The sequence below is a fragment of the Sus scrofa genome, chromosome 1 (assembly GCF_000003025.6).
Source record: "Sus scrofa isolate TJ Tabasco breed Duroc chromosome 1, Sscrofa11.1, whole genome shotgun sequence".
Classification (NCBI taxonomy): Eukaryota; Metazoa; Chordata; class Mammalia; order Artiodactyla; family Suidae; genus Sus; species Sus scrofa.
The window spans coordinates 143,698,741-143,714,924 of NC_010443.5; the positions used below are offsets into that span (position 1 = coordinate 143,698,741).

Below are 16,184 nucleotides of genomic sequence, written 5' to 3' on the forward strand. Positions count from 1 at the left end.
CTTGTGGCTGCCTGATGGGAGGGGGAGGGAGTGGGAGGGATTGGGAGCTTGGGCTTATCAGACACAACTTAGAATAGATTGACAAGGAGATCCTGCTGAATAGCATTGAGAACTTTGTCTAGATACTCATGTTGCAACAGAAGAAAGGGTGGGGGAAAAATGTAATTGTAATGTATACATGTAAGGATAACCTGACCCCCTTGCTGTACAGTGGGAAAATAAAAAAATATTTTAAAAAATATTAAAAAAAAGTAAAGCCCATACAAGGACTGAAAGGAGAGATGCATCAGTTTCAGGTCCAAAAGCACACCCCAGTAAACTCATGAATATTCCTCCCACTCTTTCCAAACTCCTTTTACCTGGATCTTTCTATACATTTGGTGTCTCTGCTGGAACTGGGTTGAGAAGTTAATTTGCAACTAGGTTCCTTGATTCTCCATTCTTTGGCCATTGACTAAAGCTTATGCTGTTTTAGTCTCAGCATTAGTTTATTGACTACATGGATCTGATCAGGAAAAGAACATCCTGGGATGAGCCAGGGGGTCTTGGCCTGGGCTAGGACCCCAGCACATGTGGTTTTTTGCTTTTCTTTTGTTAATGTGGTGTATGGCGTTGATTGATTTGCATGTGTTGAACCATCCTTGTTAACCTGGGATGAGTCCCACTTGGTATGGGTATATGATCTTTTCCATATGTTGTTGGATTCAGTTGGCTAAAATTTTGTCGAGAATTTTACATCTATATTCATCAAAGATATCAGATTACAATTTTCTTTTTTTGGTAGTATCTTTGGTTTTGGTATTAGGGTGATGGTGGCTTCATAGAATGTCTTTGGGAGTGTTCCTTCCTCAACCTTTTGAAAAAGTTTTAAGAAGGATGGGTATAAATTCTTCTTTTTATGTTTCATAGAATTTGCCTGTGAAGCCATCTGGTCCTGGACTTTTGTTTGTAGGGAGTGTTTTTTTTTTTTTTATCACATATTCAATTTCATTTCTAGTGATTGGTTTGTTCAATTGATGTATTTCTTGATTCAGTTTTGGCAGGCTGTATGTCTCTAGAAAGTTGTCCATTTCTTCTAGGTTGACAAATTTGTTGGCATATAATTGTTCATAGTTTTCTCTCTCTCTCTTTTTTTTTTTTTTTTTTTTTTGCATTTCTGCAGTATCCAAGAGATTTCTCCTTTTTCATTTATTTTGTTTATTTGAGTTCTTTCTCTCCTCTTCTGGGTGAATCTGGTCAGAGGTTTGTCAATTTTATTTACCCTTTCAAAGAACAAGCTCTTGGTTTTATTGATTTTTTCTATTGTTTTTTGAGTCATTTTATTTATTTCCTTTCTGATCTTTATGATTTCCTCCCTTCTCCTAACTTTAGGTTTTGTTTGTTCTTCTTTTTCTAATTCTTTTAGGTATTAGGATAAGTTGTTGATTTGAGATTTTTCGTCTTTTCTGTGGAAGGCCTGTATCACAATGAATTTCCCTCTAAGCACTGCTTTTGCAGCATCCGATAGGTTTTGAATGGTTGTGTTTTCATTATCATTTGTCTTGAGGTATTTTTTTATTTCCCTTTTGATTTCCTCATTGAGCCATTGGTTTTTCAGTAGCATGTTGTTTAATTTCCATGTAATCAGTTTTTTCTCAATTCTTTTCCTGTGGTTGATTTCTAATTTCATGCCACTGTGGTCAGAGAAGATACTTGAAATAATTTCTACACTCTTAAATTTGTTGAGGTTAGTTTTTTGCCTCAGAATGTGGACAATCCTTGAGAATATTACGTGTGCACTTTAAAAGATGTATATTCTGATTTTTTTGGATGTAATGTCCTGAAAATGTCAATAAAGTCAAACTTTTCTATTGTGTCATTTAGGATCTCTGTTCCCTTATTGATTTTCTGTCTAGAGGATCTGTCCATTGATGTGAGTCGGGTGTTAAAGACTTCTATTCCCATCAATTTCTCCTTTTATGTCTGTTAGTATTTGTTGTAGGTATCTGGGTGCTCTTATATTACAGGCATATATATTGTTGGTTGTAATATCCTCTTATCAAATGGATCATTTTATCATTAAATAGTGTCCTTTTTTGTCTTTCTTTATGACCTTCATTTTAGAGTCTACTTTGTCTGATATTGAGTATTGCAACTCTTGTTTTCCTGTCCTTTACATTCACATGAAATATCTTTTCCCATCCCTTCACTTTCAATTTATATGTGTCCTTTGCCCTAAGGTGAGTCTCTTGTAGACAGCATATTGTAGGCTCTTGCTTTTTTATCCAATCTGCCATGCTATGCCTTTTGCTTGGAGCATTCAGTCCATTGACATTTAACGTAATTATTGTAGATATATTTTTATTGCCATTTTAAACCTTGTTTTCCCATTGATTCTATGTTTCTCCTTTGTTCCTTTCTTTTATTTTTTCTTCTGTTTTTTTTTTTTTTTGGTTGGATGATTTCCTTTTATTTTATGCTCATGTCCTCTTCTTTTTCGTTTTTGTGGATGTAATGTTTGGCTTTGATTTGTGGTTGCCCTCTTTTTCAAGTATGTTCACCCCTTCCTGTATCTCCTTGCTTTACTTTGATAGTCATATAGGCTCAAACACATTCTAAAAAAAAAAAGAGTCTAGATTTTCTTACTTTCCTTCCCCACATTTTATGATTTTGAAGTCCTTCTTTAACATCTTCATGTTTGTCCTTTAGCTGTTTCTTATGTTTATCAACACTTTTACAAATTGTGGCTTTTTTTCCCCCTTTTAGATCTTATGCTGGCTTATTTAAGTGATTGCTTTCCAATTACAATTTCCTCCATTCTATTTCTTCTTAATTCTTTTATATTTAGAGAAGCCCTTCAGCATTTCTTTTAGAATGGGTTTAGTAATGCTGTACTCTTTTAGCTCTTGTTTGTTGGAGAAATTCTTTATTTCTCCTTCTATTTTAAATGATAATTTTGTTGGGTAGAATATTCTAGGCTGCAATTTTTTCCCTTTTAGAACTTTGACTATACCTTGCCACTCTCTTCTGGCCTATAGTGTTTCTTTAGAGAAATCAGCTGATAGCCTTATGGGGGTTCCCTTAATTAACTCTGTTTTTCTCTTGTTGTCTTTAGAATCTTCTCTTTAATTTTTGCCATTTTATTATTATAATATGTCTTGGTGTGGGCCTGTTTGGGTTCAACTAGTTTGGGGCCTTCTGTGCTTCCTGTATCTTGATATCTTTTTCCTTTAGATTTGTAAAGTTTTCAGCCATAATTTCTTCAAATATATTTTGATCCCCTTTTCTTTTTCTTCTCCTTCTGGAATCCCTATTATGCATAGATTAGCCCACTTTATATTGTCCCATAGATCTCTTATATTGCTTTTGTGTTTTTTCATTTGGATTTCTGTCTGCTGTCCTGATTGGGTGATTTCCATCATTCTATCTTCCAAGTCACTAATTTGTTCCTCTGCATTATTCATTCTGGTCTTCAATGCCTTTAGCTCAGTTTGCATCTCTGCAAATGAATTTTCTAATTTTTCTTGGCTCTTCCTTGTATTCTCTAGTTCCTTTCTAAAGTAATCTGCATTACTATTCATATCTACTCTTAATTCCTTCAGTATTTCTACTATCTCCTTTTTGAACTCTATGTCTTTTAGACTGCAGAGGTCTGTTTCATTATTTGCTCCTTCAGGAGAATTTTCCTGTTCTTTTAACTGGGAATGGTTCCCAAGCTTCTTCATTTTGCTTATATTTTTCTTATTTTGTGAGTTTAGGGACAACAGCTACTATAGTCTTGAAGGGCTATTTATATGTGAGGGTTCCCCTGGATATTTTGTGAGGGCTTACTTTTTATTTTTAGTGTGCTATGTGTGCTTCCAAGAAGATGGAGGCAATGGGCAGGGCTGGTAGCCAGCGCCTGGTTGCTGGGTCCTTGACAGTGGCAAGGACCCACAAGAAGGTGGCTTAGGCTACTCCTAGTTGCAAGGCCCTGGAAAGTGATGTGCAGGCAGTGCCCAGAGTGTTTGGCAGTGGCAGCAGCAGGGCAGATGTGTTCCCAGGGGAGTGAGCAGCAATGGGTGGTGTTCGGTTGCAGTGTCCTCTTCTTTGTCAACCTCTGAGGTGACTGGGGCCGCAGGTGCTGCCTGTTCACAGACCCCTAGTGGTGGTGGCCATGTTACCCTCTGGTGTTTGAGATGACTGCTGTGGTTTGTCCCTGCCACCTCTAAATAACTCAAGAGGCACCACATCATGCTTAGCCACCTGCTGCCTTTGGCCCACACAAAAGGTGCCCCACCACCCATAGCTGGCATAGAGGTGCCCGGTCGTCCATAGCCTGAGCAGGTGGTACTTTGCCACCCATAGCCTGCGCCAGAGGCGCCCCACCCTCTGAGAGTCTGTGTGTGTGTGCAGGGAAAGATATTCCTATGGCAGCCCATCCCTCTTCCTCTTGCCCTCCCCAACAATGGTGCCTTGCTTCTCCTGAGGACCCAGACCTCCTCCCAGGTCCCCCTGGCTGGCGTTCTACTCTCCAGCCTATGGTACACCACTCCCTAGCTCCTCAGGCTGTCTCCACACAGTCAACCCTCATCCTCTCTTCAGAACTGCCCTCCAGAGCCTGAGTCTCAGTGCCCAATCACCACCCCCCAAACATCTAAGGCTGTGGTGTCCGGGGCCAGTGGTAAAGATTGTCTGTGTGGTCTCACCTTGCTTTGCCCTCCTCAGTCCAACTGCTGTGCTTTTCTCTGCAACCTTGAGGTCCCTCTGTCTTGGCTGTTTTCTGCTTCAGTTAGGAACCCAGGGTGTGGGTTCCTTTCCTCTTTCATTGCTCCCTCTCAGGAGTACTAGTACCAACTTGATTCCTTTTCTCTCTCTCTTTTTTTTTTCCTTTTGCTCTACCCAGTTATGTGGAGGGTCTCTTGCCCTTTTTGGAGGTTTAAGATCTCCTGCCAGCATTCAACAGATGTTGTGTGCAAATCATTTTACAAGCAGATGGTTTTTTTTTAATGTGTTTGTGGGAGAAGGTGAGCACCAGGTCTTACTCCTCTGTTATCTTGATCCTTCCTCAAGAAAAGGTGTTTTTTGTTTTTGTTTTTGTTTTTTTAAGCAGAGGATCAATGTATGAGGCCCAATATCTGAAGAAGAGGAGTTCTAGAAGAAAAAAAAAAAGCAGAGAAAAGAAGGGGGAGAGAAATTTAAGATCTACCACTATAATTGTATGGCTGGACCACACTGAGCTAATGTTGTCAGCTCCATCTGCAGCCCATAGTCTAAACCCCACCCCTCCAACCTGTGTGACTCCCAAGGAGTGTGCCCAAGCCAGGTAAGTTCTCTGCCAACTTTTACCCTTGCCTTCATCTGATGCAAAATTGGAAGAATGCCCTTTTGTGATGCAAATGATTGATGGGGTTCAAGCAATGATGGTCAAGAGACCCCTGGTAAAGGAAAAATAACCCTGGTTTCTTTTGGCCTGGATGTACTTCTCCATAGTAATCAGATTCTATATTTCACTTTGGCACCTTTATATTCCCCTGTACCCCTTTCAGTGGTGCAGTGTGTAACCCTGAATGCTTCTAGATCATGGTCTGCCCATCCAACCCATATGTAGGTTATCCACAATGAAATTCATAATTATACTTTATGGAGTTACCTGCTTTGATTTTAGTCTTAAAGTTCATTCTCAGTTCTGAGGATACTATTCAATATCCCTACCTTTGAATAATAATGTTTCTTAGAACTGAATGACATCACTTTCCAGATTGAATGAACCCATTAAGTTCCCTCCATAATATATATTTTTTCAAACCATACAAAACCATACCAAGGGACATCATACTGAAATTTTAGTACACAGGAGATAAAGTAATAACTCCCAAACAGGAAGAAAAATCACATTCAAAAGATCATGAATCAAAATGGCATGGCATTTCTCAACAGAACATTGGGAGCTAAATCTAATGGAGCAAGTTTAAGAATTTCCAGCCTAACATTTTATACCCAGTCACACTATCAATCAGATATGAAGGCAGAATAAAAACATTTTCAATTACACAATATCTCAAAAAGTGTATCTCATCTGGCCTTTAACAAAAAGGTGCTGAGCACCAAGTGAGGAAGTAAACCAAGAAAGAGGAAAACATGGGATCTAGAAAACAGGATCTCGCATAGGAACAGGGTGAAGTGAAATCCCAGGAAGATGGCAAAGACAAGTCCTAGAACTGGGTAGCTACCCTAGAGAATGACAAGATTGAAGCAGAGCTGAGTCCAAGAAGAAAATGAAGGAAAATGGAAGGCATATATAACCAACTTGACAATACTGAGAGTATTATCATAGATCTGGCTTAGAGTTTAGATGCAAGTTAATAAAAAACACAGAAAACTAATTAAATGAAGAAAAGTTCAGTAAGAATCAACTTCAAGAAAAATTAAATGCTAAAATGAAATTATAGTAACACTACATGAATTAGAAATGAATTCTCTCATAGTCAAAGTAATGAAAACACTATTGATGTATTCCCAAACTGTGATATCACCCTATAAGGAAGACAGCAGGAGGAGAAATGTGTGTGGGGGGGGGGGCGGTGGTCAAGGTTGACATACCATATATAAATCTTTTTCATATTTAACAAGTCATCAAACTGGAGCTCCCATCATGGCTCAACGGAAATGAATCTGACTAGTATCATGAGGATGCAGGTTCGATCCCTGGCCTCGCTCAGTGTGTTAAGGACCCAGTGTCGCATAGGTCGCAGACATGGCTTGGATCCCATGTTGCTGTGGCATAAGACAGCAGTTACTGCTCTGATTCAACCCCTAGCCTGGGAACCTCCATATGCTGTGGGTACAGCCCTAAAAAAACAACAAAAAAAGTTTTTTTAAATAATAAAAAGTCAGCAAATAATGTCTAAAACCTAATATTTCCTTATGTATCTGTTTTGTTTTATTAAAAATTGCATAACATTATATTAACCTTTATACATCTTGTTTTCTGTAATAATATATTATGGAAATCCTTCCAGGTCAACTGGTATTGAGCCAACTTTTTATTCTAATGGTTATATATTATGCCATGATTTATGTAACTATTTCTCCTTTGAATGACACTGATTTTGCTGCTAGGTTTTTTTTTTTTTTGCTACTACAAACAGTGCTTCAGTTAATATATTTGAATATACATATATATTCATAAATATATAAAAATAAATATATACATATTTATACATATATACACACATATGTATGTACACATTTACATTAGATAGAGCTTTAATTTCTGTGGGACAGGTCCCAAGAGAAGGGTTGCTAGTCAAAAAGTATGTGTACCTCATTTTAATAATATAGCTAGACTGACTTCTACAAAGTACTGCAGCAATGAATGAGAATATACAGTTTTTGAAGGTCTCCTTTCATATTCTTCTATTATTTTTCTCACATACATCTTACAAATCTGCTGCCATGCTTATTCCTAGGTGGTATAATATTTCTTTAGAAATTTGATGGGAATTATTTTTTAAATGAATATGCTGGAGAATAGGAAACCTATTATTTTTTCTGTGTTGATCTAGTACTTGGCAATCTTACTGAACCCTTTATTAATTCTAATAGCTTTTCTGCTAATTTTCTTAGTTTTTTCTGGGCAGATAATTTTTCTACTCCTTTCCAATATTTATATAACTTTCCCCTTTTTTCTCATCTCACTATCTTTCTGCATGGTTAAACCCTCAGAAAAATGTTGAATAATGGCAGTATAAGGAATCTTGGCCTTACCTTTGACATTTATGAGAATATTTATAATATTTTACTACTGAGCATGACAACTCTGTATGTTCCCAGTAACTGTCATCAAGTTATGGAAGATTCCTTGTGTCCTTAGTTTGCTGAGTTTTTGTTTTCTGTCTTAATAAGGGATGATTACTAAATGTTGTCAAATGTGTTTTTCAACCCTATTGAAATGGACTATATGGTTTTGGCAACTATTGAGATGATCATATGGCATTTCTTTGTTCTTCTGTTAATATGCTTAATTAAACAAATAGACTTCTATTGCTGAGCCATCCTTGCATTCCTGAGAATAGAGGGTACCCAGACTGGTCAGATAGTGGTGTTCTTTTAGAGCAAATTCCACTGGATTCATACTCTTTATGAGTTTTCTATCTATTTTCACAAGTGAACTCACTTAAGGTGCCCTCTGCTGATCTGGCTTTGTGGTTAGGATTATTCTGGCCTCATAAAACAAGTGGGGTACATTTCCATATTTTTCTATTCTCTGAAACTTGAAGAAATGATAAAAATGGAACACAATGAGCAAAACAGATCTGGGGCTGGCCCCAGGGAGGAAGGCACACATTAGTCAAGGACATCACACATGTGTGCAGAGGCCAGTATGTAAGTGCTGCTGAGGATAAGAGTATGCTCTCCTTGATGCCCAAGGGGTGTGGCAGGCAGAGAACAGACCAGAGCTGGTGAGACTGGATGCTGCCTCAGCAGAGACTGATCCTTAGAGGTGGGTGCATCCCAAGTCCTGAGAAGTTTGAAGCAGAAGCATTATATGACCATGTATTTTTTAAAAGATGACCTTTTTAGTTTAGGTGTAGATAGAAGTAGGGGGCAGGGGTGATCACCCAGAAGGGGCCATTAGCACAGCTGTTTTGTGAGACTTCGTGGGTGTCTGGACTTGGTGCTGGGATGGTGGGGAGTAGATGGACATACAAGCTGTCCAGAAGACACAGTAAGGGGGCCTCAGGGCACAAGTCATCCCAGACCCCTGGATTTAGGCTGATATGGTGCCATCACTGAGACAGGAAAGCTGAGGAGATCCAGGTCTGAGAAATAGATCCAAAACCCATGTCTTGGATGAGACATACTAAGGTACATGTCTCAGAGCAGTGCAGATAAGAAGTCAGCTTGGGAGCCCACTATAGGTGCAGAGCCCAGAGGGGCAGTTGGGGTTCCAGGATGCCATTTGGCAATGATCAGATGGCAGTGAAGTTGAAGGCCCAGGTGGTCTCACCTGGGGTGGGGGTAAGGAGAGAGGAGGGCTCAGCACACAGCCTTGAGGAATGGAACAATTTGGGTGCAAGAGACAAGACCATCCAGGGCCTTGAGGATTTGCCTGGGGACAAGCCAGAACTCTTGGGGCTGTAGTATTCATTGCTTCTGCAAGAACAGAAATATAGGACTGGAAGCACTATTAGGTTTAGCAGCACAAAGTCTTGGAGTCTCTCTCCAAATCCATCTTGCCCACAGTCTTCTTGGACTCACTTGGGGCAACTCCATCCCTCCAGAGGCTGTGGCCCAAAGTCCCCTGACTTTTCTCCCCTATTACCTCCACGTCCAGGCCTCCACACATCCCCTTGGCTCTGCTGTTACCATGTCTCCAGGGTCAAGACACCACCTACCATGCTGCTGCCACCACCTTGCTCCAGGCTGCCACCATCTTGATGGCTGGGTTCTCTGCTTCTGCCCTGGCCCCTCCAGCTAGTCAGGACCACAGTGGTCCTTTTAAACTGCAAATCAAAGCATGCAGCTGAATAAACCCTAGATCTTTAGTATGGTTTCCCAGCCTTGTGTAATCCCCACCACACATCTGACCCCCTTTCCAGACTGCTGTGTCTTCTGGCTCTTCATCAAACATACCAAATGCACCCCCACATCAAGCCCTGCTCTGGCTGCTGCCTTGGCCTGGAGCCTCCTCCCAAATTCCTGACCAGCTTATTCTGTCACCTCCCCCAGGCCATTGTCCTTAGCTTTTCGAGGTCTTCCCCATTCAGAACTGCAGCCGTCACCACCTCTCTTGTCCTTGCTTTAATCTCCTCCCTGGCCCTTAAGGCAACTGCTCCCCTTGGTAAGGCCAGCTCCAGGACAGCAAGGATCCTCACCACCTGTTCCCTGCCAGGTCCCTAACATCTGGTGTGCATAATATGGAACTCACAGCAGGGGCTCCAAAACACTGGTTGAATGACATTCAAGGGTTGTAAGAGGAGAAGGTGGGAGCAGAGGGATGGCCCCACATGGGGGGTGTATCTTCCAAGTGAGGGATGAGGCATGTGTTGGGGAGAAGCCAGAGGTGGGCCTCCCCAAGATCCTAAGCCATTCCCCAAGAGAATGAAGTGTCTCCAAGGTCAAGCAGTCTCTTGGGATAAGAAACCCAACACCAAGGTAGAGTCCTGTTTTGGACGGGATTGTGTGGGCTCCAGAAGCTCTGTGGGCTCCAGAAGCTATCCTCTTATTGTACTGATTTAGAGCCTGTCTGTCCTTAAAGAATTCATCCATGACCTTGGGAATACATCATTGTCTTCTCTGAGACTCAGTCTTTGGGTGCAAGAGGCCAGAGTATCCATGTCTGCAGGTCATGGTGATGCCCCTGCTAATGAAGGGGAAGGGAAGGGAGGGTGGGGGACAATGATGTCGACTTTTGGACCAGCTCAGCACAGACCTATTAGCACAGCTGCCCCAAGCAGCCCACTGGGAGCACCTGCCACGTGCCCATGCAGAGCCCTGTGCCCAGACCTCAGATGCCACCTCCCTTGAGGAAGTGAAAATTCCTTTATAGGGAGCAAGCCAGGCACCCATGAAATGGCAGGGACAAAGCTGCACTCACAGGGACAGCCATCCCAGAACAGACAAGCAGTCAACATAGGATGTACACAAAAGGCCAGATTAATGGAGAGTGGGGTGGTAAGCGCACACCCAGGGCTCTGAGGGAAACAGGACCCAAGGGGCCTGGCCTTGGTGCTGATCTTGCTTCCAGACTCCCAGGTCTGGGCGCTGCCCTCCTGAGGCTCAGCCTGCAGCTGTGGTCTGCCCCGATTTGCACCTTTCTGCTCTGCACACCCAAATCCCTCCCGTGTGACCACCCTTTGCAGCCACCACTTTCTCAAAGTGGATTTACTTTCAATCACCATTTGCTAAATCTGCCCCCTCTAAAGCTTGGGGGGATGGAGGGATTAAGCCTGATTACAGATGTTATAGAAGGGCCCAGGAGTAGCGGGATGAGAGCCGGGCAGGAGGGTGGCTGGAACGGGCACCTCCTCAGCTGACCCAGCGGCCCGTGTGGCCCCAGACTCTGGACCTCCTCGCCGGGCCCTGAGGGGCCACAGTGGGGTCTGTGCCTCTGTCCCCCCAGGGACGTGGGAGGCAGGCTCATGGGCTCCTTGAGGAAGATGAGCAGCTCCTTCAAGAGGGGCTCACTCAAGAGCTCCACGTCGGGGTCACAGAAGGTGAGTGAGCTGGTGGGCTGCCTGCAGCAGGCAGGTGGACTGAAGGACAGGAGATGTTGGTTTCTCTTTGCACCATCTCGGAGCACCTGCGGTGGGCAGGGAAGGGCATCCTGTGGTGATCAGAGCTCCTGCATCAGGACCCCTTCTCAGGAGGAGGACTTGATGCCCATCACCTCCTGGCGGCCCCACCTTGCCTAGTCCCCCATAGCACACGCAGAAGGTGGTTAGGGGTGTGAGCTACGCTGACCTTTGTGCAAAGCTCCTGATGCCCTGTGGTATGGAATTTCACTGCACCCCCCACCGTGCTGCCACCACATTAGCTCTTCCATCCTGCCTCAATGAAGCTCCCCTGTGTTTTTATCTCATTTGTGGGAGAACCATGTGGACTTTGGGGAACCCTCGGGGAGGACCTGGGGCGGGCCAGGAGGATCCCAGGACTCAGAGCAGACTGAAGTGAAGCGGCTGTGATGCTCTTGCCCCTGGGCCCTGGACAGGACCTGGCAAAAAGTCTTGCTGATCTGAACCCTACATGTTCTTTTCCCATGTGACTGAACAGGAGGCCCTTATTACCCAAGACTACCTTAAATGACCCTCTGAATGCAGAGAGCCTGGACAGGCCACCCCTCCCACACTTCTGCCTCTCAGAGGGTTAGTGAGATCTACCCAGCAGCCCAGCCTGGGCCATGGTGAAGGGCTCTGGATAGCTCCTTACTCCCTGGGCTTGGTGGGGATCTTGGCTTCTCCCAGAAGGCAGAGGGCAGAGGGTGGGGAGGCAGTGGAAGGGCCTGCAGTGCAGGAGCTTGTGGCACACATCCCGCAAGTCCTCACTAGCACCCACAGGCAGGTGGTGCTCTGGGGGCTGGGGACCCGAGCCTGGAAAGCTCACTCACCTGGGCTAGAAGCAGAGGGGTCACCTCTCGGCTTACCAGGCTTCCGGCTCCCATCTGTAACCCAGGTGGGTGCAAGTCTCTGACATCCCACGGGCCTGCAAATGCAAATGGAACAAATTAAAGGCTTCCTTTTTAAATAAAGAGTTAAAACTCACCTGTTTCAGAAATTGGGCAGACCTGTCCTTTGGGGGTTCCATGGGGCACCTAACTGCTTTTGTGCATGTGCAAGTCAGCGAGCTTTTCAGGGACAGCACACACCAGTGCCTTGTGCAAATCAATATCTGCAAACCCACCACAGCATTTGGCAGGTCATGTGGCTCCATGTGACACCCTTGCTCCCCTGAACAAGCTGGCCTTACTGTTCTTGCTGATAAACTCTGAAAAGAAACAAGCTTTTGCTCTTCTTGAACTTGACGTCTCCTATTGACCTGGACCTGGCATTCTGCCTGATGCTGGTGATGGGATGGGAATGGGGGAAGCCCCAAATTATAAGGGGTGGGGTCTGAAGCAGGGAATTCAACTAGAGGGTAGGAGGAGGGAAGCACTTGAATTCTTCTCAAGACTGAAAAACAGCACCTCATTTGTACACACACACTCATAACCTTTGCAGAAGGACTACACACTGTCAGTTACAAGTCTAAGAACAAAGATGTGTCCTCCTCCCCCTTACCCCCCACCTCGGAGGAGACCCTGCCAAACTCCTGTAGAAGCTGCACACATTTGAAAGTCTTAATGGCATCATTTGCCCTTTGGCCTATTTATAACAGCCCTCAAGCTGAGGAGTAAAACTGCTGATGGAAGAATGAATGACAATAGCTATAATATACAATAGCCTTTAAGGAAGCCATCCTTAAAAGGAGGTGCTGAGAAACATCCATAAAATCACACGGGCAGCAAGTGGACTGTTATCATTGTTTTCTTGCATACTTGGCTCTCCTTTGACATCACTAGCTCAGTGCCAGTTCCCTATTTCCCAACCAAAAGCCACATCCCTCTGCCCAGTGTTCACTGAAACACCCCAGCTGCCCCTGTGAGAAAAAAAACCAAAACAAGGTACAATATGTAAAAGGCTTCTGAGGGTCATCTCCTCCGGACTTCTTGTAAAAGGCACATCTGGCCATTAGTCCTCAGCTGATCAGCCCTTCCCACCTCTGAGGTTCTTTCTGGTCTTAGACAGGGACTGCCAGCATGGCATCTTGGGCAATGAATAAAACCCAGTGGACTTTGGGGCCTCTGAAACTCCATCCTCAACTGGCTAGTGGGATGGTCCTTCTTCCAGAAAAAGCCTCCACTATTTGTGTGGGAGATGGAAAATGTGCCTGGGAGTCCTGGTCTGTACTTTCATCCCTGTGCATATCTTAATTATCCAAAAGATGCAGATGAAGTTTAGAGTCCATGACCGAAGTCTTACACCCAATTAAATAATAGTACAGCCCAGCAATTATATCCTAGAGTCCATGTTGAAAAATCCTAGCACATGTACTCAAGGAAATGTCCACCACTGTTCATGTCAGCCTTGTATGCTGCAAAAAACAGCAAGAACCAGAAGGTAAGGAGAAGCTTTTGTTTATTCAAAGGATGGAACACTATGCAACCCTTAAAATGAATAACCAAGCCACATGTATCAACATGGATACACTGAATGAAAAAGCAAAACTGGAAAGCGCACTATTTATAGAAATTCTAAAACACAAGGAAATGCCACATAAATACATGTATTTCTTTAGGGTCGAAATGGTTAGATGTAGCTGCAATGCACCCACTCTCTCTCTCTCCCTCTCCCTCCCTCCTTCCCTCCCTCCTTTTAAAGAGTGAGAGAAATATGAAGCACATATGGAAAGTCCTAACATCTATAGCAAGACTCTGGGTCTTCACATATCTGTTGTTTTAGCCTTGTCTCTGATTTTGAAATCAAAGGAATGTTTTCATGCTTTTTTAAAAAAAAAAAATTGTAATACTTTAAAAGGAGGTCACGGGGAGAGTGAGGGTAAAGCTAAGTGTCTTGACCTGGGGTTGCCCCAGCTGCTTCCATGGAGGTGGAATTCTAAATAAGGACAAAACACATTACAAAGTCAGGCTGAGGAGGGACTCCTGTGAGCTCACCAAGGTTGTCTGAGCTTCCTTCTCCTGGTCAGTGTGCTCTGCTGGCCCTCGAGCTATAGACAGGGATCTTGTCCTCCCAGGCTCACCTTCTGCAGCCTCTCCCCTCAGAGCAGTGGTGGCAGCAGCCATGTGGCCAGCTCAGGGATGGGGATCTCACCTTGAAAGCCCTTAACACTGGGACAAGATCCAGCCCCCCACGGGGTCGTGCCACCCCCCAGAGGATGTTGCTAGAACCCATTCTGTCTCTGTACACCCGCTGAATTTGGAACCCAATTGAAGGTGGAATTTCACAAGTAAATCCCAAACCGTCCCCATCCTGAAACAGGAGGGGACCCGGGCTGCCCCCTGGGCTCCCTGCTCCTTGGTGCCCCAAAGGTACAGACACCATCCCACCCTCACCCACTGCTTTACGGCTTCTCTGTCACATGCCAAACAAAATGTGAAGCCCAGTGGTGGTGAATGTGCCCGTTGTTGTCTTGTTAAATTTTCAATCCACTGCAGACCAGCATTTTCAGAGAATGTGGTAAAAATGAATTACTACAAATGAAATTTTTAAAAGGTGTACAAAATATAAGCCTTAAGGTTTTTTAAAAAAATTATTCAATTTAACAGACATTCACTGATTCTTTCAAATTGCTGCAGTGATGCTGCCCTCACTTTCTGCAGGACAAGTCTGCAGTTCCGCACTCCGAGCGCACTTTCAGTACAAGGGTCCAGGAGATGGCATATCCAACGTAATCCCTGCCCCGACCCCAGGGAGCAGGGGCTCTGGGCCCCTTCAAGGTTGAAGGAGGGTGGGAGCTTCCCTGGGGATCCTCAGTCTGAGCCCTTGGTCCCAAGGCACTGCCATCAGCTCCTTGAAAAGAGCGGCTCCAGCAGCTGGCGGGTGCCTGACCCACTAGACTCTGAGCTGGCTGGTGGGCTCCTCCCTGTGCCAATACAGGACTTAAGGGGCACCTGGGCCCAGGAACAGACCCCAGACCCCATGCCCATCCCTGGGCAGATTTCCCAGGCAACCACCCATGGGAGAAGGGGCACAGGGCCTGGGTGATGTGGGCAAGGGCCCTTGAGTCGAGGTGGGATATGCCATGGGGGCCCCAACCTGCGGACAGGCTAAGCTGGCTGTTCCCTTCACCCTGGTGACAATGGGCAGTCCCAGGAATGGTGTGCCCAGCCACTCTCTGGGGCTCCTCAGTTCACCCTACCTGTTGGCAGGTTCCAGCTTCCAGTTGACCTGGATTCTTTACTGTTCTGTAACCTCCACTTTTACCCAGTGGCAGAAAGGCCACTGTCTGGCTCTTCTCTGAGTGGCAAAGATCCCAGACTTGGCCAAGGGGTAGGAGGGAAGGCAGGGAATGGGCTCAAGGTCATGTGCCCAAAGGATACTGCCCCTGCCAGACCAGAGAGCAGGGAAAGCACTGTCAGGGAGACAGGGAGATGTAAGGTGAGATGTGGTGGGCTGGCTGCAGGGCCTGTGTATGGGGAGGCTGGAGGGGGCAGCAGGTTTGAAGTTGCCTGACAGCACTCAGAGCCTGGGCTGATGCTGCATCCAGGCTGGCGTGAGAGGCACTGCTGGGCTGGTTAGGCGCCAAGACCTTGCCAGGACCCCTCCCCCCAATGACTGCTGAATGGTCCATCCAGCCTGCACTTACCCCTTAGGGCAAATGCTTGAGGGGAACCGTGTGACCTCGGGCAGGCCATCCCCCCAGGATGAGGGGGACGCCAGGGGAAGAGACCCTTGGAAGACAGCTCTGTGAATTCTGGGCAGGAATCTGGCCTGGAAGGTCAGGAAACATTTGGTTGCTTTGTTCAGTTGGCCCAAAAGTGAGAGAGAGGGATCACAGGCTTGAGTAAAAATCTCTGCCAAGTTGGGAGTGGCTGTAAGCAACTGAGATGTACTCTTGCTTCAGGACCTCCAAGGGGACCAGTCCCAGAGCATGCTGAACCCCAAACTAGAGGGACCACAGAATCCACTCTTAGAGATTTGAAGTTACATTAATTAACACATTTA

General features: G+C 44.8%; 1 long non-coding RNA gene across 1 annotated transcript; it reads right to left on the reverse strand.

Moving 5' to 3' along the window:
• On the reverse strand, positions 5,059-15,462 carry LOC106509043. Its single transcript, XR_001306249.2, has 3 exons — positions 15,379-15,462; positions 12,071-12,165; positions 5,059-5,112 (listed from the first exon to the last, which is right to left on the reverse strand). It is a non-coding gene; the product is annotated as an uncharacterized LOC106509043 (long non-coding RNA).